The following is a 27889-nucleotide window of genomic DNA, read 5'->3' as shown; positions in this document are numbered from 1 at the left end:
TATCTTCAACAACAATAAATCTTGGATTCCATGACAAATCAGATCCAATCATAGGTTCCAGAGTTATTTTATATCTGATTACCTCCCCTGATTGTAATCAAAATGGATTTATATCAGTAAGTACTTATAGGACTTATTTGAAATTTCATTATTGTCATTAGTTGGACTGAGCCAATCAGGGTTGATAACTATGGACTGATTTATGTCAAATTACCTCCCATTATTTCAAATTAAAATGGGTACATCTCAATAACTAATGAAAATACTGATCTGAAATTTCATTTATGTCAACAGATTTATTTGGCAGATCCTTCTTTTGTTCACTTACAATAATATTTTTTTTTTAATTACTTCCCTTTTATATTACTATAAATAGCTTATTTTTAGTAACTTTTTTATTATTGGCCGTAGGGAAAAACCGAGACCACTTTTCTGTGGTACAACATGGATGATACCTTCAATTTTTTAGGTGTGTTTTGACATATCTGTACCTTGTAAGAATTTTTTTTTCTTTTTGGTTAAATTTCTTTCCTTTGTTGTTCCTGTCCTTTGGACTTAGATATTTTTTCTGAGGACCTTCTTGTCCTCAAGTGCAATGATAACAGGTGAGCGATATAGGGCCATCATGGCCCTCTTGTTTAAAGTTATGGCCCTGAAATAGTAAAAAAATGCACTTTTTCACCTAATTATGTGCCTAGCTCAAAAAGTATTAGATGTAAATTCAGGAAACCTTGCTGGAGTCTTTATCGTGGTGTCACCTTGCAGACTTGGCATTCTTCTTGAGAATCTTAGCTCTAATTCCAGAGTTATGGCCCTTGAAATAGCCAAAATAGTGGATTTTTTGTTTGTGATGCTCATAGCTCAAAAAGTATAGGGCCTAGAATAATGAATTCTTTGCATAAAATGTTTGTTGAGGCTATACCCCATTTAGACTGCAAACATTTGAATTATTACCCTTTATTTGTGACAAATGTACCAGTGGGGGGCACACCCCGGCGTGTCCTACAGACACATTCTAGTTTGTACTAGTTCATATTTTGACAAAGTCTCCTTGAGATAAAGCTTTGAAACTTTCAACACTTGTTTACTATCACCATGTCCAGTTATAGGCAAGAGTACATAACTCCATCAAGGATTTTGGCTGAATTATGGCCCCTTTCAACTTAGAAATCTTGGTTTAGATTTTCCTACCAGTTCATATTTTGACAAACTCTTTCAAGATATAGCTTTGAAACTTTCAACACTTGTTAACCATCACCATGTCCAGTTATAGGCAAGTGTACATATCTTCATTAAGGATTTTGGCTGAATTATGGCCCCTTTTGACTTAGAAATCTTGGTTTAGTTTTTCGTACTAGTTCATATTTTGACAAAGTCTTTTGAGATAAAGCTTTGAAAGTTTCAGCACTTGTTTTTCATCCCCATTTCTAGTAATAGGCATGAGTACATGACTCCATCAAGGATTTAGGCTGAATTATGGCCTCTTTCGACTTAGAAATCTTGGTTAAGTTTTTCGTACCAGTTCATATTTTGCATAAAGTGTTTGACATATAGCTTTGAAGTTTTTATCACTTGTTCTGTGTGTTATAGTTCAGTATTATAGTCTCCATCTGTAGGCAGTAGTACATAAATGTCATCTACATGTATTTTGGTGGAAATCTGGCCCTTTTTGGACTTGGAAATCGGTTCTGTTTTTGTACAAGTCCATGTTTTGTCAAAAATATATGACTTTTAAACTTTGAACACTTGTTTATCATCATGATTTCCATCTGTAGGCAAGAGTACATAATTTTGACAACTATTTTGGCTGAATAATATCCCTTTTTAGCTCGACTATTCGAAGAATAGTCTAGCTATTCTACTTACCCTGGCGTCGGCGTCGGCATCACACCTTGGTTAAGTTTTTGCATGCAAGTACATACAGCTATCATTTAAAGGCATATAGCTTTGAAACTTATTTATTCTTTTTCTAGGTCAATTACCAACCTCACTGGGTCAAGTTCCATAACTCTAACATGTATTTTGAGCAAATTATGCCCCCTTTTGGACTTAGACAATTTTGGTTAAAGTTTTACATGCAAGTTACTATCTCCAAAACTAATGCAGATATTGAATTGAAACTTCACATGTGTCTTCGGGGTTATAAAACTAGTTGATAGCACCAAGCCCCATAACTCTGACCTTCATTTTGACCAAATTATGCCCCCTTTTGGACTTAGAAAATTCTGGTTAAAGTTTTGCGTGCAAGTACATACAGCTATAACTAAAAGGCATATAGATTGGAAACTTACTTTTTTTTTTTCTAGATCAATTACCTACCTCACTGGGTCAAGTCCCATAACTCTGACATGTATTTTGGCCAAATTATGCCCCCTTTTGGACTTAGAAAATCCTGGTTAAAGTTTTACATGCAAGTTACTATCTCCAAAACTAATGCAGATATTGGATTGAAACTTCACATGTGTCTTCGGGGTTATAAAACTAGTCGATAGCACCAAGTCCCATAACTCTGACCTTCATTTTGGCCAAATTATGCCCCCTTTTGGACTTAGAAAATTCTGGTTAAAGTTTTGCGTGCAAGTACATACAGCAATTACTAAAAGACATATAGATTGGAAACTTATTTTTTCTTTTTCTAGATCAATTACCTACCTCACTGGGTCAAGTCCCATAACTCTGACATGTATTTTGGCCAAATTATGCCCCCTTTTGGACTTAGAAAACCCTGGTTAAAGTTTTACATGCAAGTTACTATGTCCAAAACTAATTCAGATATTAAATAGAAACTTCACATGTGTCCTTGGGGTTATAAAACTAGTTGATAGAATCAAGTTCCATAACTCTGACTTGTATTTTGGGCAAATTAAGCCCCCTTTTGGACTTAGAAAATTCTGGTTAAAGTTTTGCGTGCAAGTACATACAGCTATTACCAAAAGGCATATAGCTTTGAAACTTATTTATTCTTTTTCAAGGTCAATTACAAACCTCACTGGGTCAAGTTCCATAACTCTTAGCATGTATTTTGAGCAGATTATGCCCCCTTTTGGACTTAGAAAATTCGGTTAAAGTTTACATGCAAGTTACTATTTCCAAAACTAATGCAGATATTGAATTGAAACTTAACATGTTTCTTCGGGGTTATAAAACTAGTTGATAGCATCAAGTCCCATAACTCTGATATGCATTTTGGTCAAATTATGTCCCCTTTCGAACTTAAAACTCTTTTGATATTTAACATTTTGGGTAATAATTTCCTGCTTCTGTGACAATATTTCGAATAGTCGAGCTTGGCTGTCTTACGGACAGCTCTTGTTTTATTTTTATTTTATTGGTGGGGTTTACGTGTATGTGAATTTATCTACTATTTATTTGAAGTCGTTTTTCACTATTTCAGTTATTTACATACAGGCAATTGATAAGCCTTGTCTTCGTTCATGGAAAGAACCATTTATAGACTCACATAAGTGAAAATAGTTCCATGTTTTGTTTGTTTTATATTTGTGACGGTCACTCTAAATGGACCAAAATAATCGAGGATAAATAACAGCACACCGTCATTTAAAGTCATTGGTTTTATTTCTTACACATAACGTGTTACGTTAATCGTTTTAAGGGGAATCATGATAACTTTTACATAAATTAACGAGGAATTAATCCCCCCTTTTGATTAGTCTAAATAATGAGACCTCGGGTAGACCGATTTACATTTCGAAATTTTACGTTGTCTACGTAAAGGGGATATTGACCAGCCAAAAAATATAACGATATTCAACTCTTGAGTACAATTATTTGGACTACCTTTTGATACATGCAAGTTTTATTTGAATTTATCTCATATTCGCAACAAATCAGCATCTAAACCCAAATCTAGCGATGACAATTTCTTTCAAGTAGAGAAAATAACTTGTAACTGTTTCCTAGGATCGCATCAAAATAGTTAGACTAAGACCCACATATTCCGTAAGAAATTGCCGACTTTTTTTCAACTAAAGAGGCATGGTCGGTTCCAGGAATCGAACTTATGCCCTTCAATCAATGATGAGCGAATCCAACATCTCGAGTCAGTCACGTTTTATAATTATTGTGAAAACTAAACACGAGATACGTTATTTAAAAGAAAAGTCTGCAGCAAAAGTTACTGAAATTTAGGCAGAAAAAAAGCCTGTAATGTATTTTTTCACATCCACGCTACCTGAAGGTAGTGTGCATTGTGGCAAGATTCATTTAAATTTTAAATGAAGATTAGATCTAGTACATCTGTTACAATCCGGTTAAACACCCTTTCAAACAGTATTTAAATCATCATTTCTCGGTCATGCAGCCAATGTAAACAAGTTCATTCAGTATTTTTTACTTGTATCGGAAAGGCAGAGTTACGAGTTCCAAAAATAGCTTCAGCATCGCTGCTTTTGTGACGTAAAGGAACAAGTCTATCGATTTAAGATAAGGCGAAAGGGCAATTTGATCTGCAAACAGTAGTAATCATTTGTACACTGCTATGTCCATTTAAAGTAGCCCACCAAAAAATCCTGGCTTGATTTTTTTTCAATGGGGTGAGCATGTGCCAAAAGCCAAAAAGTAATTTCTGTGTGTTTCTGAAAATATACGAGCGGCAAATCCGATGAACAACTTATTAACTAAGTGAGGCCTAACTGTTGGCTTTAAAATCTGTAGATTACTACATGTTTAACAGGAAGTTACAGGAATGTTGAACAGCTTGTTGTTGCTGTTGATTATGATTTGAATAATGATGGTGATGATGATGATAAAGATGATACAAATGCTGCTGCAAACTGTTTGCTTTAAAATAGATAACATGCTATATCATTCTTAAATAGACATTGTTTTAGTGAAGGTTCATAATAGGGAAATGTTGCTGCTGTGATGATGATAGCACAATAGATTTAACAGGCTTTTATGATTCTTAGATAGATATGGTTAAAGTGAAGGGTCATATGGTTTTTATCAAAACTGGAATACATTTATGAAGTCAAATAAGATTTTATTTATTGTAAAACATGGACAATAATTTTATTGTCAAATACATTTATATAATTCACACTGGATTACCTGCTATCCTGACGCCCGCTGGTCAAAAAACCTGCTGGAAAAGTGACACAGCTGTAAATCGGTAGATAAAGGTTTTCATTTAATTATTTCTATTAAAAGGAAGCCAATTCTTGCAAATTTGTTATTTTTCAACGACAGTTTTGCCGGGACATGGCTTACATTAATAAATTTTACAATTTTTGGGCCAACTGCCAATATAGTGGAAGTTTTTCAACAGTCATTTTTTTCAGTCATGCCTATTTAACAGCTAATATATTTTTTCAGAAAGAAGGTAGAACTTGGAAACTTCACACAAGTTTTCACAGGTTGTTCATAAACAAAATTGCGTGAATCTTTGCATATTTGTTCAATTTTTCAAACTGAAGAAATTGTTCTTCAGACTTATAAAAACACAACAATCATTTTCAGCCCAGAAGTTTTAAATGTAAGCCATGTCCATTCCTCAACAAAATTGTCAAGCTGATTTGTAGAATTGGCTTCAATAGAGATAAATGAAAAACTTTATCTACTGATTTACAGCTGGGTTACTTTTCCAGTGTTTTTTTTTTTTTTGTCCAGTGGGCGTCAGGATAGTCGATTATCAAGTGTGATATTGTAGCCATAAAACCAAATCCAATTCAAAAGTCAAATTGCTCTTTTCAAAGTCCATACAGCTTTAAAAAAATATTGAGATGAATAAAACAAAGTGTAAAGGTTAAGAATAGATGAATAGATGATCAAGTATCTTGATTCAGTGAAACTTCAAAGTATGAGTAATAATTTCCTCTAAAATGATTACATATATTGACTCTTTTGCCTTGAAGGGTAATTTTTTCTTTTCCATTTTATTATTTATCTGTTTTGAGAAACAAAACAAACAAAAAAAAACAGGAAATAATATGTGATTCTATGTTTATCTGTGACTATTGACTTCAAACTTGGGACAAGGGTACATGGCAATAAGAAGCTGTGTAGAGCGCTTAAACCGGCTGTAGGGCAAAGGTCAAGGTCATAAACTGAGCTGAAAGTTAAAAATTAGCCAACATACTTTTTGTCTGGAGCATATATCCATAAACATGCAAGGTATTGACTTAAAACTTGGTTTGTAGGTAGATAGCATGAGTTGATGTGCAGAGCACATAAACCTGGTCTATAGGTCACATATTGAGCTCAAAGGTCAAACTTTTTGTCAGTAACTTGTATAACTTGTAACTTCTGCCACTTGTTTCAATCTCTTCTGTACTGTGATGACACAACATTCACATAACTATTTTTGCCAGCTAAATTTCTGCCTCTGATGATGTCTGTTAACAACTGAAAATATCTGTAAGTATGTGGTTTGATAACTATATTTAACTTGTGTAACTTTTGCCACTTTTTTAATCCTTTCTGTACTGTTACAACAGCAGTTATGACAACATTTTTTAGCTCGACTATACGAAGTATGAGGAGAGCTATCCTACTCGCCCCGGCGTCGGCGTCGGCGTCTTTCCGCGTCCCCACCTTGGTTAAAGTTTTGGTGCACTTTCTCTTTTTTCAACGTATCTCTGTAATTACTTGATGGATTTGATTCAAACTTGGAATACTTATTCCTCATCATCATCCACATCATCTGACATAAGGGCCATTACTCTGGCACCAATATTTCATGAATTATCCCCCCTTTTCACTTAGATTTTCAGGTTAAAATTTTGATGCACTTTCACTCTATCTCTGTTATTACTGAATGGATTTTATTTCAAACTTAAAATAGTTGTTCAACATCATCACCCACATCATATGACACAAGGTGCATAACTCTGGCACCATTGTTTCATGAATTATTCCCCCTTTTTACTTAGAATTTCAGGTTAAAGTTTTGGTGCACTTTCACTCTACCTCTGTTATTACTGAATGGATTTGATTCAAACTTAAAATAGTTGTTCAGCATCATTACCCACATCATATGACACAAGATGCATAACTCTGGCACCATTTTTCATGAATTATTCCCCCTTTTTACTTTGAATTTCAGGTTAAAGTTTTGGTGCACTTTCACTCTACCTCTGTTATTGCTGAATGGATTTGATTCAAACTTAAAATAGTTGTTCAGCATCATCACACACATCATATGACACAAGATGCATAACTCTGGCACAATTTTTCATGAATTATTCCCCTTTTTCCTTAGAATTTCAGGTTTAAGTTTTATGCACTTTCACTCTATCTCTGTTATTACTGAATGGATCTGATTCAAACTTAAACAATTGTTCAGCATCATTACCCTTATCATATGATGCAAGGTGCATAACTCTAGGACCAATTTTTCATGAATTATTTCCCCTTTTTACTTAGAATTTTAGATTAAAGTTTTATGCACTTTCACTCTGTCTCTGTTATTACTGAATGGATTTGATTCAAACTTAAAATAGTTGTTCAACATCATCACCCACACCATATGACGCAAGGTGCATAACTCTGGCACCAATTTTTTATTAATTATTCCCCCTTTTTACTTAGAATTTTAGGTTAAAGTTTTGATGCACTTTCACTCTGTCTCTGTTATTACTGAATGGACTTGATTCAAACTTAAAATAGTTGTTCAACATCATCACCCACACTATATGACACAAGCTGCACAACTCTGGCACCAATATTTAATGAATTATGCCCCTTTTTTGCTTAGGATATACTTATATAGTGTTTTGATACATTTTATCTTTACCTCTTTTATTACTTTAAGTTGATATTTTTGACATAGACTCAGGCTATTGTGTAATATCTTCATCCACAATTGGAGTCATTAAGCTATCCAGTGACAGCTCTAGTTTCCTCAGATGTGCCCAGTTTCACTATCCAGCATCGAAATAGTCGAGCACGCTGTCTCCTGTGACAGCTCTTGTTTTACATATCTTGAAATAAATGTTATATTTTTAACTTAATTAATGACTGACTATATGTTACGGAAACACAGGAGTATTAGTTGTATTTACTACTTTTTACAATGTAACACTTTACTCTAGGTAAACTGCCTTGATTATAAATATCTGTATCACTAAATCCTCGGTAGCTTTATTGGTAACAACAGTGGAAAACTTAATTCTCTATTGTCGTGGCAGTCCAGGTTTGATCACAACATGGACATCTTTTTATACTCCCGAAGGGACATATTATGTTATGGTCCCAGTGTCCGTCTGTCCGTCGGCAATTTTGTGTCCGCTCTTTAATTCTTAACCCCTTGAAGGATTTCAAAGAAACTTAACTCAAATGTTCACCACACTGAGACGACGTGCAGAGCGCATGTTTTGGATGTCTCATTTCAAGGTCAAGGTCACACTTAGGAGTCAAAGGTCTTATGAGTGTGTTTCGTGTCCGCTCTGTAACTCTTGAACTGCTTGAAGGATTTCAAAGAAACTTGGCACAAATGTTCACCACACAGATACGACATACAGAGTTCTCGTTTCGGATGACTAGCTTCAAGGTCAAGGTCACACTTAGGAGTGAAAGGTCATACATGACTTTGCTTTGTGTATATTGCTATGTATTGCAGTGCTCTTGTTTTTATTTGGCAGATCCCTTTTTGTTCTCTTACAATACATTTTTTTAAACTGTCAAACATTTGTGGAATTTAAATTATTTTATTGGTTTGAATACTTTTTACTGACTTACATAGACACCGTGAAACCAACTTTAACTTTTAAAATTAAGGTATACATCAATATAATATTTCATGAAACTCAAAGTTTGTTGTTTGTATGTCGTGGCAGTGCCTGACAATTTGTTTTTTGATCAATATTTAATTTATTATTAAGCATGTAGTCATTATTGTAATATATTGTTAATTACCTCAAGTGGAACGGCAGGTACTCGAAAAATGCAGCTCTCTCATAGGTCAATGTATCACCTATTCTTGATGTCAAGATAAAGTTATGAAAATGTTTTCCAATTCTTCCTTTATGCTTTATAAGTTTGATTTTGAACTTTTTACTATTGACAAGTTGAACCAACCAAGACCACTTAATGTTGTACAACATGGAGGGTAATCCAATTTTGTCGAGCCAAAGTCCTGTTCGGTGTATGTGCGTGAATCGTCCAATTTGTTTGTCTGGACATACTTTGACATGCATGGAGCATATTTTTTTAATTGGTGAATGTTAACACTCAGTGAGACGGAGTGTCATGCGCAAACCCAAGATTCCTATCTCAAAGGTCAAGGTCACATTCAGGTCAAAAGTCAAATTAAAAATGACTTTGTCCAGAGCATTTCTTCTTCAGCATAAGGATTTGATGTACTTGCACAAGTCACCATAAAGACGAAGTTTTCCTCGCAGACCAACCTGTCTAAGGTCAGGCCACTAAGTCAAAGGATAAAAATGACAACTGTCGAGATCTCTCATGCAGAGGATTTGATGAATTGCACAAATGTAACCACATGAGACGGATGTCATGACAAGAACAGGTCCCTAGTTTAAGGCAGGTCACATAAGAGTCAAAATCATACAGATACTTGCCTGCATTTTTTTGATGCTGAGATTGATGAACTGCACATGTTCATCATCATGTGATGGGTCATCCAAGACCTAATACTTCCCTTCATGTTACTAAATAGTATTTTGAACTTTATGATGGCGAGGAAAAATCAAGACCACTTTTCTGTAGTACAACATGCATATTACATCCAATTTTCAGGTGTATTTTGACCTATCTCTACTGGTGCGGGTTTTTGTTTGGACTTAGAATTTTTTTTTTTTAGATTTACGTTCCTTTGTTGTTACTTTAAATAGCAGTTAAACTTATATTGTAACTTTTTGCAATCTCTGTTTTCTTTGGCATAAATGTTTGCCTCAATGAGACAAGGAGTGTCATGTACAACTCCCAGTCCTTTTGACAGCTGGCGGGCTCGACATATTGCCTGTGGGCATCTAGAGATGTATTTTGACATAACTTTACCTGGTAAAGAATTTTTTATGGACTTAGAAATTTTTTTATGCCCCCCTAAGTGGGGGTGGGGGTGGGGGGGGAGCATTTGTCACCATTAGTGACAGCTCCTGTTTTTTTTGAATTTCTTCTTTTTGTTGTTCCTGTGCTTTGGGCTTCAACAGTCAAATTCTTTAAATTTTGCTCTCATCCTCTGATGTAACCCTTCTGGCATATATTGCCCTGCTTGGCGGTGCTCTTGTTTTTCTTGATTTGGCATTTTAAAAACAGCTTAGAAACAAAATTTCATTCTGGTATTCTAATTTTCATGATATGACCAAACTTCAATTTGAAAGAAAGATATTTTTTATCCAAAATCTGGAAGTCAGTGCCTTTAACTCCAGTTTTCAAACTTCAGGAGAAGTAAAACATCTTTTAAATAAAAATTTATAGCCACTGAATTGATATTTCTGTGTACATTGAACAATGATGATTTATAATCTGTTCAATAATTGACATTCATCAGTGACTTAACCCTTACCCTGCTAAATTTCTATAATGAACTTGTCCATCTTTCAATTTGGACAGTACCATTAATTGTTAAAAGGGATGCTTGCCAAAAAGATACTGACTGAATGGCAAACATTGCAGATCTTGATCAGACTGCATGGATGTGCAGACTAATAATAATCTACACTGGTGTTTGTTCTTATTTCAAAGTGTACTCGACTTTTTAACAGAAAAAATATTTCAATTTTTATTAAAATCTAAACATAGTACAGACAGAAAAGTTTGGGGGATCTGTGTGGTGCAGTCTACATTATTGAAGAACCTGCACACTTCCGAAAGATAATTTATTGTTGAGCCAGCTTGCAGAAGCGAAGACATAGTTGTCAAAATGGCTGTTCGGTGTACGTGCGTGGGTGTGTCAGTGCATGCATGCGTCTGTCCGGATTTGTTTGTCCGGACCATAACTTTGACATGCATGGTGCAATCTCGTTTATATTTGGCATGAATGTTAACCTCAGTGAGACGGAGTGTCATGTGCAAACCACAGGTTCCTATCTCAAAGGTCGAGGTCACACTTGGAGGTCAAAGGTTAAATTCAATGATGACTTTGTCTGGAGCATTTCTTCTTCATGCATGGAGGGATTTTGATGTAACTTGGCACAAATGCCCCCTTTTGGACTTAGAAAATTCTGGTTAAAGTTTTGCATGCAAGTTACTATCTGCAGAACAAATGCAGAATGATATTAAATTGAAACTTCACATTTGCCTTTTGGGATTATAAAAGTAGTTGATTGCATCATGTCCTATAACTCTGACATGAATTTTGGTCAAATTACGTCCCCTTTTCAACATAAAACATCTGGTTAAAAATTTGCATGCAAATTACTATCTCCAAAACTAATGCAGATACTGGATTTATACTCTATAAATACTTTAACATGTAGGGTACCATTTTCCTGCCTCTGGGACAGTAATATGAATAGTCGAGCATTGGTTGTCTTAAGGACAGCTCTTGTTATGTTTGCTGTTGTGACTGGTGTTGGATGATGATGACTATAACATTGTATGGCAAATGAATCTGATCTAGATAATCCTGATTGAAGGTTCACAATGTGGGTTTTATGCTTGTTTTCATGACTGCCATTGCTGCTGCTGATGATGATAACTGTAACTTAGTATTGCAATATCAGTTCGACATTGAAACTGTTGCTTGAAAATCTATAATGTGGAATTAGTGTGATTGTTGTTGTGATTGCTGCTCTGTTTCTTGTCCGGTCCATAACTCTGCCATTGATGAAGGGATTTTAAAATTACTTGGTATAAATGTTCACCATAATAAGACGACGTGTCATGAGCAAGACCCAGACCCCTAGCTCCAAGGTCAAGGTCACACTTACAAGTCAAAGGTTAACATGGTCTTTTTCTTGGTAAGTCCTTAACTCTGCCATTGATAAAGGGATTTTGAAATTATGTAGCATAAATGTTCCCTATATTGAGATGAGGTGTCATGTGCAAGACCCAGACCCCTAATTCCAAGGTCAAGGTCACACTTAGAAGTCAAAGGTTTTTCTTGTCTGGTCCATAACTGTGCCATTTATCAAGGGATTTGAAAATAATTTGACACAAATGTTAACCATATTGAGAAGATGTGTCACACTTATGACCGAGGACTCACTCATTCACTCCAGTCTGGAGTGACGGGCTCCAGTTTCCTCAAATGTGCCCAGTTTCACTGTCAAACATCGAAATAGTCGAGCATGCTGTCTCCTGTGACAGCTCTTGTTGCGACTACTACTGCTACTGTAGATGATGATGATGCAGAATTTGGGAACTGTTTACACTTGTGTTATAGCTGTTGCTGCTGCCGCTGATATTGCTGATAGTATGATGACTGCTGCTTTGAATTCTTAATTATTCATCTGTTATTGTCACTGGTCTGAAAAGGTAAAAATGATGATGAAGATGTTCATGATAGAAACAAAGTCACAATGCTATATAATTTACTGCTGCTAACTTTTTGAGGTGATGCTGATGATGATACTTAAACAAAATTTCTGATAATTTACAAGGTGCTATCAATTTGAAAGTGAGAATATTCTTAGGAAGATTAAAATGTGGAATTGGTTGTGGTTGCTGCTAGTGATTTTAATGGCATTGTATTCCATATCAATAACCAGGTATTACCTGTTTAGTATGTACAATGTTTCAAGATTGTAAAAATGTGGAATTATTTACATGTATATTGTTTAAGGTGATGTTGTTTTTTGTTGCTGAAGAGTTTGCTGCTTTTGCTGATAATTATCACAATGATTTCCTTATTTTGGTTAATGGGGTACTTGTATTAAAAATTTGTGCTCTGAAGGCTTATCATTATGTGATATTTAAGAGATGATGGATTTGAAAGTCTTACAAGTTTTATAAGTTTCAGGATTAAATTTATGTACAAAATCAAGGCTGCTTTTTTCTTATTACGTATTTTTTCTACTTTCAGGTACTGAGGTGACCGAGGCTATGAGGGCACTACCTCCCGGTAGTGATGAGGTCGTTGCTTTGGCTGTGACGGAGGAGCTGTCTACTGAGGTGACTCCCTTCGCTAGCCAGGACCCCGTCCGCCCTGTTGTAGATGTTGCGGTAATCCCAGAGGATACGCCCGCCGCTGACGTCGAAGGTATTGGGGAAGGGGCTCCTCAGGGTGGCCATCCTGTGGAGCATGAGGTGGGTCCTGTACCCCAGGTGGATCCTTTCCCTTTTGTACCTGAGGTAGAGGTGCCTCTCCCACCTCTTTTTGTCCCAGAGGTAGAGGTGCCCGATCCTTTTGTGCCACAGGTATCCCAGGTATTCCCAGGGAACACCAGAGACAGGGAGTCTCTGGGAGGGGTGGTTCAGGGATTAGAGGTTAATCCTGAGGGTAGGCCAGAGTTAGATGTACAGGTTTTTGTCCCACGCAGGTCAACTAGGCCCCGTCGACCTCATGTGCCTATGCAGATTATTTGGGGCAGGGGGGTTAAGTCCTATGATTAGCCAATGGCCTCACACCTCCTCCCTTCTTGTGGTTGAGGAGAACATGACAGAAATAAGGGTGTTTAGTATACTTTAACATTAAGCTACTTCATCATCATACATTATCATCATCTGTTCATCATCATCCATTCATCATTATAATCATTCATTCATCATTATCATCTGTTCATCATCATCATCATCATCATCCAATCTTCATTATCATCATCCATTCATCATTATCATCCAATCTTCATCATCATCATCCATTTATCATCATCTACTCATTATCATCATCATCTATCCAGCGTCATCATCTGTTCATCATTATCATCATCCATTCATCCTCATCCATTCATCATCATCTCTATTCATCATCATCATCGTCTATCATCATCATCATCTAGTCATCATCTCATCGTCATCATCATCTATTCATCACCATCATCTCTATTCATCATCATCTTCTCTATCTATCTATCATCATCTGTTTAGTCATCAGTACTTGATTTTTCTACAGACACTTGTTGGTTAGTCCCAATCCCCCCTCCCCTCCTCTGCCCCATGCCATTTGTCAGCATCAAGATTTAGAACATGATCAAAGATGTACTCTTATTTTCTATCATGTTCTGCGTTGGTTGAGTAGGTTTATGTGATGGTATGTTTGCATTTTTCTGGTCATGGCTGCTATTTCCTTGCCGTTGGGGGCTGTCTGTTTTCTCTTAAAAGAGAAATTAGATTGACGGGAAGTGAATCTGTGGCCATGACAAAGAAACATGCCTACAGGCCAACACCTTAGCCTGCTCAGCTCTTACAGAACATGACTGAAGATGACAGCTCGTCTCTGATAACCAAATACTACTACTGATAATAATAAATTTGAATATAGCATGTTTTATAATCACAACCATTTCTCAGTTTATTTTAAAAGACTAAAAGTTTGCTGATAGTTGTCAGGGTCTTAGAAGGGGAGTTGGGCAAACCCACTGGTGAATGTGGATTTTCCAAGGAAACTGGCATCACTGCTTATCATTCATGTCCATCAATCATCATCATCCAGTCTTCATCATCATCATCCATTTATCATCATCTACTCATTATCATCATCCATTCATCCTCATCCATTCATCATCATCTTCTTATCATCATCATTATCATTATCTCTATTCATCATCATCATCATCTAGTCATCATCTGTTCATCGTCTAGTCATCTCCATCATCATCTTCTCTATTCATCATCATCTTCATCATCTAGTCATCATCTATTCATCATCATCATCATCTAGTCATCACCATCATCTCTATTCATCATCATCTTCTCTATTCATCATCATCATCTGTTTAGTCATCAGTACTTGACTTTTCTGCAGAAACTTGTTGGTTAGTCCCAATCCCCCCTCCCCTCCTCCGCCCCATGCCATTTGTCAGCAGTTTAAAAAACTAAACCTGATAGTTGTCAGGGTCTTAGGAGGGGAGTTGGGCAAACCCACCGGTGTATGTGGATTTTCCAAGGAAACAGAATTGGCTTCAATGCTTATCACTCATCTCCATAAATCATTTGTCATTATCAAATCCATTTATCTTCATCTGTCCATTTAATTATTATCATGTATTCAGTCATCTCTATCATCATTCTCATCATTATTCATTACAAACATAATTCATCATCATTTTAAGTCATCATCATCACCATCATCAGTCATTTTCATCATCATCCTCCTCCACTTCCTTCTCCTCCTCCTCCTCATCTTCATCTATTTTTATCATCATTCTTATCATCATTACTCATCATCATTATCATCAAACATTATCATATCTATCTGTAAATCATGCCCAAACTACATTTATTCAAGGTGTTAAATGTATACCAAACAGTCAGATTTCTTGCCAGTTCTTTGAAACCATTTCTTAGTTAAGTGGTGTGATTGTTGTTGTATGTGTATGTTGTTTGTGTATGTGGAGTTATATGTTACCAGTAACACTATGTGTACTATAAATACTTAAAACAATACTAAATTAGCCAAGGAGGCTTTAATAATGGCAAACATTGCATGCAGTACTGGATTTTCCCAGGACCCATCAATTTCCAGGACCCTGCAAAATTAGTATTTATGGTAACTATCTTCTATGCACGGTACTGGTTTTTTTCCAGGAAGTGAAAAGAAGAATGTGTGAAAAGTCATGTGTGCTTGTTTTGTATGATAGTGTGTGTGTGGTGTGATTGTTGTTGTTGTATGTGTATGTTGTTTGTGTATGTGGAGTTTGAAAGCTTGTGTTATATGTTACCAGTAACAGTATGTGTACTATAAATACTTAAGACAATACTAAATTAGCCAAGGAGGCTTTGTTGATAATGGCAAACATTGCATGTAGTACTGGATTTTCCCAGGACCCATCAATTTCCAGGACCCTGCAAAACTAGTATTTATGGTAACTATCTTCTTTGCATGGTACTGGTTTTTTTCCAGGAGTGAAAAGAAGAATGTATGAAAAGTCATGTGTGATTGTTTTGTCTGATAGTGTGTGTGGTGTGATTGTTGTTGTCTTATGTTTATGTTGTTTGTGTATGTGGAGTTTGAAAGCTTGTGTTATATGTTACCAGTAACACTATGTGTACTATAAATACTTAAGACAATACTAAATTAGCCAAGGAGGCTTTGTTAATAATGGCAAACATTGCATGTAGTACTGGATTTTCCCAGGACCCATCAATTTCCAGGACCCTGCAAAACTAGTATTTATGGTAACTATCTTCTTTGCACGGTACTGGTTTTTTTCCAGGAGTGAAAAGAATAATGTGTGAAAAGTCGTGTGTGCTTATTTTGTATGTAAGTGTGTGTAGTGTGATTGTTGTTTTTACAAAAAATACAAAAAATACAAAAAAAAAAAAAAAAACAAAAAACTAAAAAAAAATAAAAAAAAAAAAAAAATAAAAAAAAAAAAATAAAAAAAGTGCATGTTCTTGTTTGTAGTATTTAATGTAATATTTATTGTGACCATTGCAGGCTGCAAGAAAGAGCATCATAATGCAGTTAACTGAATTCTGTTATGAAGCAGGAAAGGGATATCAAACAACAGTGGACAAGATTTTATTATGAAGCAAAAAAAGGAACATCAGAGTGCAGTGGATGAGATTTTTTTAACAAGGAAGAAAGGAAGGAATATAAACATGCAGTGGACTGGAATTAATTATGAATCAGAAAAGGAACATCAAAGTGCAGTTAATGCAATTTTATTATGAAATGCAAGGAAGGGACATCAAAGTGCAATGGACTGGAGGCTACTGGGGAGAAGATGTTGCTTCAAAAGATTGGCAGAGTTGCTTTTTGCAGTAGAGGAATATCAAAGTGCAATCAACTGGGTTTAACATAAGGCAAGGAAGGATTATCAAAGTGTTATGAATTAAACTGTTTCAGGACAGGAATAAACAACATCAAATTCAAATTGACTGGATTTTCTTGGGAAGGATAGAAAGAACATGAGGAAGGAACATAAAAGTGCAATTGATTCAGTTTTATTATGGAGAAAGGAAGAAACGTCAAAGTGCAATCGACTTGGATTTTATTTAAGTGCAGTGGACAGACTGGATTTTCTCAGAGTGAAGAGAGGATATCTTGATGTTAATGTGACCCATAAAAGTGACTATATTCATTTGTAGTGTTAAAAGTGAAAAAATAACATAAAAATGTTTATCATTGGAATTGATACTTTTTGTGGGGGTGGGAATCTCTGTCCTTTGTATACCATTTCTTCCCATTCATCCTATCTTATTTTATCCTGACCCTGCCCATCCCATCCCTGATTGGTTACCCAGATATGATTGTACATATAATATAGCATATATTTGAATTGAAATATAGATGTAGAGCATGGCCACGAAACAAACAAGAGAAAAGATGTGTATAAATCAATTTAATATGAAATATGTTGGTGTGAAATCATGTCTTATTCATGCAATTGACACTTTCTATATTCACACTATATGAAGTAGTAAAAGTACACTTCTTTATAAGCAAATGTATGTATATGATAAAAAAGGTCGAAAACTTGAATTTTTTCGAGACATTCATAATATTATTATTATGGATAGAGTCTATTATGTGAAGTGGAATAATTATTAAATCTGGAACCACGCTTGTACAGTTTTTTTTGGAAGTTACACTCTCGCGATATTTTGAAAAGAATTTTTTAAAGGTAATTATATTTTTCTCTTTGTTACATATTTTCTGAATTACAAGAGTAATTTATATTTCTTGTTGCCATGCTTATTTACAGTACTTATACCAGTTCATTTTCATTCAGTTTGAGCTGCAAGGTGAAGCAGGAAAATGGTGTCAAGTGTCAAGGCAAGCCAAAGATGCAGTCCTGGATTTTCCTTGGAAAAGTATGAAGAATGTCTGTGAAAAAAGTGACTGTGTTCATTTGCAGTGTTTAAAGTGAAGAAAGAACAAAAAAGTTTAAGACAGCAAAAGAAGACCATCGAACTTAAATAGATTATATCACTTTGTATGAAGAGCATTATTATGCAGTGAACTGGAATTTATTATGAAGCAAGAAAGGGACATCAAAATGCAGTGGACAGGAATTTATTATGAATCAAGAAACGAATATAAAAGTGCAGAGGACTGGATTGAATTATGACACAAGAAAGGAACATCAAAGTACAGTGAATGGAATTTTATTATGAAGAAAGAAAGAGACATCAAAGTGCAATGGACTGGAGACTACTTGGGAGAAGATGTTGCTTTAAAGGATTGGCAGAGTTGCTTTTTGCTACAGGTGCAAAGCCCTGACAGATTCCTTTACTATTGATTAAGACATGCTAATGTTGCCTTCGAGGACAATCCGGTGTCTATATGTCCGCTAGATTGTGGCGTTTTTTGGAGCGACTGGTCTGCAACATTGTGCCGGCAATGTTATGATGATGGTTGTTCCTCTCTGTTTTGAGAGATGGAATCGGGGATTGTGAGGATTTGCATTTCTTCCATATCAACAGACTGCCAATGACAACTGACTTTATCTCCCGTTCATGTACAGTCAGCGATTGATTTGACTATTATGAAACAGTAGAGGAATATCAAAGTGCAATTAACTGGATTTAACATAAAGCAACAACAACAACAAACAACAACAACATTTATTAGCATAATCGACATATATATGCCTTTGGCTAATGAACAGTATACAGTTCTTTCAAAGCATTGTGCCGGCAATGTTAAGATGATGGTTGTTCCTCTCTGTTTTGAAAGATGGAATCAGGGATTGTGAGGATTTGCATATCTTCCATATCAACAGACTGCCAATGACAACTGACTTTATGTCCTGTTCATATGTACAGTCGGCGATCATGTTGACTTTATTATGAATCAGTAGAGGAATATCAAAGTGCAATTAACTGGATTTAACATAAAGCAAGGAAGGATTATCAAAGTGTTATGAATTAAATTGTTTCAGGACAGGAAGAAACAACATCCAATTCTAATTGATTGGATTTTCTCAGGAAGAAAAGAAAGAACATGAGGAAGGAACATAAAAGTGCAATTAAATTCAATTTTGTTATGGAGCAAGGAAGAAACATCAAAGTGCAATCGACTTGGATTTTATTTAAGTGCAGTGGATAGACTGGATTTTCTCAGAGTGAAGAGAGGATATCTTAATGTTAATGTGACCCATAAAAGTGACTGTATTCATTTGTAGTGTTAAAAGTGAAAAAATAACATAAAAATGTTAATCATTGGAATTGATACTTTTTGTGGGGGTGGGAATCTCTGTCCTGTGTATACCATTTCTTCCCATTCATCCTATCTTATTTCATCCTGACCCTGCCCATCCCATCCCTGATTGGTTACCCAGATATGATTGTACATATAATAAATATAGCATATATTTGAATTAAAATATAAATGTAGAGCATGGCCACGAAATAAACAGAGAAAAGATGTGTATAAATCAATTTAATATGAAATATGTTGGTGTGAAATCATGTCTTATTCATGCAATTGACACTTTCTATATTCACACTATATGAAGTGGTAAAAGTACACTTCTTATAAGCAAATGTATGTATATGATAAAAAAGGTCGAAAACTTGAATTTTTCGAGACATTCATAATATTATTATTATGGATAGAGTCTATTATGTGAAGTGGAATAATTATTAAATCTGGAACCACGCTTGTACAGTTTTTTTTCGGAAGTTACACTCTCGCGATATTTTGAAAAGAATTTTTTTAAAGGTAATTATGTTTTTCTCTTTCTTACATATTTGCTGAATTACAAGAGTAATTTATATTTCTTGTTGCCATGCTTATTTACAGTACTTATACCAGTCCATTTTCATTCAGTTTGAGCTGCAAGGTGAAGCAGGAAAATGGTGTCAAGTTTGAAGGCAAGCCAAAGATGCAGTCCTGGATTTTCCTTGGGAAAAGTATAAAGAATATCTGTGAAAAAAGTGACTGTGTTCATTTGCAGTGTTTAAAGTGAAAAAATAACATAAAAATGTTAATCATTGGAATGGATACTTTTTGTGGGGGTGAGAATCTCTGTCCTGTGTATACCATTTCTTCCCATTCATCCTATCTTATTTCATCCTGACCCTGCCCATCCCATCCCTGATTGGTTACCCAGATATGATTGTACATATAATAAATATAGCATATATTTGAATTAAAATATAAATTTAGAGCATGGCCACGAAATAAACAGAGAAAAGATGTGTATAAATCAATTTAATATGAAATATGTTGGTGTGAAATCATGTCTTATTCATGCAATTGACACTTTCTATATTCAAACTATATGAAGTGGTATAAATACACTTCTTTATAAGCAAATGTATGTATATGATAAAAAGGTCGTAAACTTGAATTTTTCGAGACATTCATAATATTATTATTATGGATAGAGTCTATTATGTGAAGTGGAATAATTATTAAATCTGGAACCACGCTTGTACAGTTTTTTTCGGAAGTTACACTCTCGCGATATTTTGAAAAGAATTTTTTAAAGGTAATTAAGTTTTTCTCTTTGTTACATATTTGCTGAATTACAAGAGTAATTTATATTTCTTGTTGCCATGCTTATTTACAGTATTTATACAAGTCCATTTTCATTCAGTTTGAGCTGCAAGGTGAAGCAGGAAAATGGTGTCAAGTTTGAAGGCAAGCCAAAGATGCAGTCCTGGATTTTCCTTGGAAAAGTATGAAGAATGTCTGTGAAAAAAGTGACTGTGTTCATTTGCAGTGTTTAAAGTGAAAAAATAACATAAAAATGTTAATCATTGGAATTGATACTTTTTGTGGGGGTGGGAATCTCTGTCCTGTGTATACCATTTCTTCCCATTCATCCTATCTTATTTCATCCTGACCCTGCCCATCCCATCCCTGATTGGTTACCCAGATATGATTGTACATATAATAAATATAGCATATATTTGTATTAAAATATAAATGTAGAGCATGGCCACGAAATAAACAGAAAAGATGTGTATAATTCAATTTAATATGAAATATATTGGTGTGAAATCATGTCTTATTCGTGCAATTGACACTTTCTATATTCACACTATATGAAGTTCATGGTAAAAATGCACTTCTTTATAAGCAAATGTATGTATATGATAAAAAAAGGTCGAAAACTTGAATTTTTCGAGACATTCATAATATTGTTATGGATAGAGTCTATTATGTGAAGTGGAATAATTATTAAATCTGGATCCACGCTTGTGCAGTTTTTTTCGGAAGTTACACTCGCGATATTTTGAAAAGTTTTTCTTAAAGGTAATTATGTTTTTCTCTTTGTTACATATTTTCTGAATTACAAGAGTAATTTATATTTCTTGTTGCCATGCTTATTTACAGTACTTATACCTGTCCATTTTCATTCAGTTTGAGCTGCAAGGGGAAGCAGGAAAATGATGTCAAGTTTGAAGGCAAGCCAAAGATGCAGTCCTGGATTTTCCTTGGAAAAGTATGAAGAATGTCTGTGAAAAAAGTGACTGTGTACATTTGCAGTGTTTATAGTGAAGAAAGAACAAAAAAAGTTTAAGACAGCAAAAGAAGACCATCAATCTTAAATAGATAATACCACTTTGTATGAAAGAGTGCATTATTATGCAGTGAATTGGAATTGATTATGATGCAAAAAAGGGACATCAAAGTGCAGAGGACTGGATTGAATTATGACACAAGAAAGGAATATCGAAGTACAGTGAATGGAATTTTATTATGAAGAAAGGAAGAGACATCAAAGTGCAATGGACTAGAGACTACTTGGGAGAAGATGTTGCTTCAAAAGATTGGCAGAGTTGCTTTTTGCTACAGGTGCAAAGCCCTGACAGATTCCTTTACTATTGATTGAGACATGCTAACGTTGCCTTCGAGGACAATCCGGTGTCTATATGTCCGCTAGATTGTGGCGTTTTTTGGAGCGACTGGTCTAAAGCATTGTGCCGGCAATGTTAAGATGATGGTTGTTCCTCTCTGTTTTGAAAGATGGAATCAGGGATTGTGAGGATTTGCATTTCTTCCATATCAACAGACTGCCAATGACAACTGACTTTATGTCCTGTTCATATGTACAGTCGGCGATCATGTTGACTTTATTATGAATCAGTAGAGGAATATCAAAGTGCAATTAACTGGATTTAACATAAAGCAAGGAAGGATTATCAAAATGTTATGAATTAAATTGTTTCAGGACAGGAAGAAACAACATCCAATTCTAATTGATTGGATTTTCTCAGGAAGAAAAGAAAGAACATGAGGAAGGAACATAAAAGTGCAATTAAATTCAATTTTGTTATGGAGCAAGGAAGAAACATCAAAGTGCAATCGACTTGGATTTTATTTAAGTGCAGTGGATAGACTGGATTTTCTCAGAGTGAAGAGAGGATATCTTAATGTTAATGTGACCCATAAAAGTGACTGTATTCAGTTGTAGTGTTAAAAGTGAAAAAATAACATAAAAATGTTAATCATTGGAATTGATACTTTTTGTGGGGGTGGGAATCTCTGTCCTTTGTATACCATTTTTTCCCATTCATCCTATCTTATTTCATCCTGACCCTGCCCATCCCATTCCTGATTGGTTACCCAGGTATGATTGTATAAATAATACATAATATAGCATACTTGAAATAAAATATTAATGTGGAGCATGGCCACAAAATAAAGGAAAGATGTGTATAAATCAATTTAATATGAAATACGTTAGTGTGAAATCATGTCTTATTCATCCAATTGACACTTTCTATAGTCACACATTATATAAAGTGTTAATAGTACACTTCTTTATAAGTAGATATATGTATATGATAGAAAAGGTTGAAAACACCTATTTTTCAAGACATAATTTTATTATGGATAGAAAGTATTATCTGAAGTGGAATAATTATTAAATCTGGAACCACACTTGTACCAGTTTTCAGAAGTTACACTCCAATGATATTTTGAAAAGTCTGGAAAAAGAATTGTTTGAAAGGTAATATGTTTTCTGCTTGGTACATATATGCAGAATTACAGGAGTAATTTATATTTGTTGTTGCCATGCTTATTTACAGTACTTATACCAGTCCATTTTTTTTTTCAGTTTGAGCTGCAAGTTGAAGCAGGAAAATGGTGTCAAGTGTCAAGGCAAGCCAAAGAAGCAGTACTGAATTTTCCCCAAAAAAGTATGAAGAATGTCTGTGAATAAAGTGACTTTGTTCATTTGTAGTATTTAAAGTGAAGAAAGAACATCAAAATTTTAATCATTGGAATTGATACTTTTTGTGGGGGTGGGAAACTGTCTCCTTTGTAGTCCAGTTCCTTCCCATCAGTCCTAACCCCATTTCATCTTGAACCGGCCCATCCCTTCCTGATTTGTAATCCAGATATGAATGTACAAATAATATATATCATATTTGAATTAAAATGTTAATATAGAGCATGGCCACAAAATAAGCAGAGAGATATATATAGATGAATTTAATATAAAATATGTTTGTATGAAAATATGTCTTACGCATGGAATTGACACATACAATAGTAACACTTTATAAGAATTGATAAAAGTACACTTCCTTGTAAGTAAATATATGTATATGATAGAAAAGGTTGAAAACATGAGTTTTTGGAGATGATGGATTCAGTCTATTATCTTATATGATAATAGAGAAAAGTGGAAACTTCACAGGTCGCTCAACACGACAAAAACGAATATGTTGCAGGCTAGGTTTGATTTAGCCTGTTCATGGCTGTAGTGAAAATGCATGCTACCGTCCACGCCCTCTAGCCCCGGGTTGAGCAGAACTCAACATTTACACATGCTAAAAGTACAAAAAGCAATAATTATTGAATCTGCAACCACTCTTGTAGAGTATGGGAACAAATAAGCAGAGAATGGATTTGTATAAATGAATTCAATATGAAATAATTGTTCATGTGAAAATATGTCTTATTAATGCAATGAAAATTTGCTATAGTTAAACCTGATTAGAAGTGGTAAAAGTACATTTCTTTGTAGAAATGTATATATGATAGAAAAGGTCAGTTAATAAGACTGCCAATGACAACTGACTTTATGTCCCGTTCATATGTATAGTCAGTGATTGATTGGACTTTATTATGAAGCAGAAAAGGAATATAAAGGTGCAATAGAAAGGATTTAATATGAAGCAAGGAAAGATAATCTAAATTTTATAAAAAGTGACATAATTAAAATGTCAATTATTTGAATTGATACTTTTTTGGGGGTGGGAATCTGTCCTGTCTATACCATTTATTCTAATTCGTCCTATCCAATTCCAACTTGACCCTGCCCATCCCATTTCTGATTGGTTACCCAGATATGATTGTATAAATAATACATAATATAGCATACTTTAATTAAAATATTAATGTGGAGCAAGGCCAAAGAATAAGCAGAGAAAAAATGTGTATAAATCAATTTAATATGAAATATGTTAGTGTGAAATCATGTCTTAATTATCTGAAGTGGAATAGTTATTCAATCTGGAACCATACTTGTACAGTTTTCAGAAGTTATGCTCCAATGATATTTTGAAAAGTCTGGAAAAAGAATTGTGTGAAAGGTAATATGTTTTCTGCTTGGTACATATATGCAGAATTACAGGAGTAATTTATATTTGTTGTTGCCATGCTTATTTACAATACTTATACCACTCCATTTTTCTTCAGTTTGAGCTGCAAGTTGAAGCAGGAAAATGGTGTCAAGTGTCAAGGCAAGCCAAAGAAGCAGTACTGGATTTTCCCCAGAAAAGTATGAAGAATGTGAAAAAAGTGACTGTGTTCATTTGTAATATTTAAAGTGAAGAAAGAACATAAAAATTTTAATCATTGGAATTGATACTTTTTGTGGGGGTGGGAATCTGTGCCCTTAGTCCAGTTCCTTCCCATCAGTCTTAACCCCATTTCATCTTGACCCGGTCCATCCCATTCTTGATTTGTAATCCTGATATGAATGTACAAATAATATATATCATATTTGAATCAAAATATTAATACAGAGCATGGCCACAAAATAAGCAGAAAGATGTGAATAGATGAATTTAATATGAAATATGTTTGTATGAAAAAATGTCTTATGCATGCAATTGACACATACAATAGTAACACTTTATAAGAATTGATAAAAGTACACTTCTTTGTAAGTAAATATATGTATATGATAGAAAAGGTCGAAAACGTGAGTTTTTGGAGACGTTTATAATATTGTTACGGATTCAGTCTATTATCTTATATGGAATAATTATTGAATCTGGAACCACTCTTGTAGAGTATGGGAATAAAATAAGCAGAGAATGGATTTGTATAAATGAATTCAATATGAAATAATTGTTCATGTGAAAATATGTCTTTCTTATTAATACAATTAACATTTGCTATAGTTAAACTTGATTAGAAGTGGTAAAAGTACATTTCTTTGTAAATATGTATATATGATAGAAAAGGTCAGTAGACTGCCAATGACAACTGACTTTATGTCCCATTCATATGTATAGTCAGCGATTGATTGGACTTCATTATGAAGCAGAAAAAGAATATAAAAGTGCAATAGAAAGGATTTAATATGAAGCAAGGAAAGTTCATCTAAATGTTATAAAAAGTAACATAATTAAAAATGTTAATTATTATAATTGATACTTTTGTGGGGGGTGGGAATCTCTGTCCTGTCTATACCATTTATTCCGATTCGTCCTATCCAATTCCAACTTGTCCCTGCCCATCCCATTTCTGATTGGTTACCCAGATATGATTGTATAAATAATATATAATATAGCATACTTGAATTAAAATATTAATGTGGATCATGGCCAAAAAAAAAGCAGAGAAAAGATGTGTATAAATCAATTTAATCTGAAATATGTTAGTGTGAAATCATGTCTTACTCATCCAATTGACAAATTCTGTATTCACATGTTATATGAAGTGTTAATAGTACACCTCTTTATATGTAGATGTATGTATATGATAGAAAGGGTTGAAAACATGAATTTTTCTCGACATTTTTAATATTATTATATATAGTTAATTATCTGAAGTGGAATAGTTATTCAATCTGGAACCACACTTGTACAGTTTTCAGAAGTTACACTCCAAAAATATTTTGAAAAGTCTGGAAAAAGAATTGTTTGAAAGGTAATATGTTATTCTACTTGGTACATATATATATGCAGAATTACAGAAGTAATTTATATTTCTTGTTGCCATGCTTATTTACAGTACTTATACCAGTTCATTTTTTCTTCAGTTCGAGCTGCAAGTTGAAGCAGGAAAATAGTGTCAAGTGTCAAGGCAAGCCAAAGAAGCAGTACTGGATTTTCCCCAGAAAGTATGAAAAATGTTTGTGAAAAAAAGTGACTGTGTTCATTTGTAGTATTTAAAGTGAAGAAAGAACATAAAAATTTTAATCATTGGAATTGATACTTTTTGTGGTGGTGGGAATCTGTGCCCTTTGTAGTCCAGTTCCTTCCCATCAGTCCTAACCCCATTTCATCTTGACCCGGCCCATCCCATTCCTGATTTGTAATCCTGATATGAATGTACAAATAATATATATCATATTTGAATTAAAATATTAATATAGAGCATGGTCACAAAATAAGCAGAAAGATGTGTATAGATGAATTTAATATGAAATATCTTTGTATGAAAAAATGTCTTATGCATGCAATTGACACATACAATAGTAACACTTTATAAGAATTGATAAAAGTACAATTCTTTGTAAGTAAATATATGTATATAATAGAAAAGGTCGAAAACGTGTGTTTTTGGAGATGTTTATAATATTGTTACGGATTCAGTCTATTATCTTATATGGACTAATTATTGAATCTGGAACCACTCTTGTGTAGAGTATGGGAATAAAATAAGCAGAGAATGGATTTGTATAAATGAATTCAATATGAAATAATTGTTTATGTGAAAATATGTCTTATTAATGCAATGAACATTTGCTATAGTTAAACTTGATTAGAAGTGGTAAAAGTACATTTCTTTGTAAAAATGTATATATGATAGAAAAGGTCAGTAGACTGCCAATGACAACTAACTTTATGTCCCATTCATATGTATAGTCAGCGATTGATTGGACTTCATTATGAAGCAGAAAAAGAATATAAAAGTGCAATAGAAAGGATTTAATATGAAGCAAGGAAAGTTCATCTAAACATTATAAAAAGTAACATTATTAAAAATGTTAATTATTATAATTGATACTTTTGTGGGGGTGGGAATCTCTGTCCTGTCTATACCATTTATTCTGATTCGTCCTATCCAATTCCAACTTGACCCTGCCCATCCCATTTCTGATTGGTTACCAAAATATAATTGTATAAATAATAAATAATATAGCATACTTGAATTAAAATATTAATGTGGAGCATGGCCAAAGAATAAGCAGAGAAAAGATGTGTATAAATCAATTTAATATGAAATATGTTAGTGTGAAATCATGTCTTACTCATTCAATTGACAAATTCTGTATTCACATGTTATATGAAGTGTTAATAGCACACTTCTTTATATGTAGATGTATGTATATGATAGAAAAGGTTGAAAACATGAATTTTTCTCGACATTTTTAATATTATTATATATAGTTAATTATCTGAAGTGGAATAGTTATTCAATCTGGAACCACACTTGTACAGTTTTCAGAAGTTACACTCCAAAAATATTTTGAAAAGTCTGGAAAAAGAATTGTTTGAAAGGTAATATGTTATTCTACTTGGTACATATATATGCAGAATTACAGAAGTAATTTATATTTCTTCTTGCCTGCTTATTTACAGTACTTATACCGGTTCATTTTTTCTTCAGTTTGAGCTGCAAGTTGAAGCAGGAAAATGGTGTCAAGTGTCAAGGCAAGCCAAAGAAGCAGTACTGGATTTTCTCCAGAAAGTATGAAAAATGTTAGTGAAAAAAGTG

General features: G+C 34.1%; 1 long non-coding RNA gene across 12 annotated transcripts in view; it reads left to right on the top strand.

Annotated features, from left to right (window-relative positions):
- LOC123537195 (uncharacterized) overlaps positions 1 to 27889 on the top strand; it is a 76313-nt gene that overhangs the window by 13916 nt on the left and 34508 nt on the right. For 10 of the 12 annotated variants that reach the window (XR_008368111.1, XR_008368113.1, XR_008368117.1 and 7 more), the window contains exon 2: positions 12947 to 24716. This is a non-coding gene — a long non-coding RNA (uncharacterized LOC123537195). The remainder of the gene's footprint in view (positions 1 to 12946; positions 24717 to 27889) is intronic. The other 2 variants (XR_008368112.1, XR_008368110.1) reach the window with 2 other exon arrangements.

Source organism: Mercenaria mercenaria, chromosome 17, assembly GCF_021730395.1.
Source record: "Mercenaria mercenaria strain notata chromosome 17, MADL_Memer_1, whole genome shotgun sequence".
Classification (NCBI taxonomy): domain Eukaryota; kingdom Metazoa; phylum Mollusca; class Bivalvia; order Venerida; family Veneridae; genus Mercenaria; species Mercenaria mercenaria.
The sequence above is the reverse complement of the archived record's forward strand: the minus strand, read 5'-3'. Positions and strand labels throughout refer to the sequence as shown.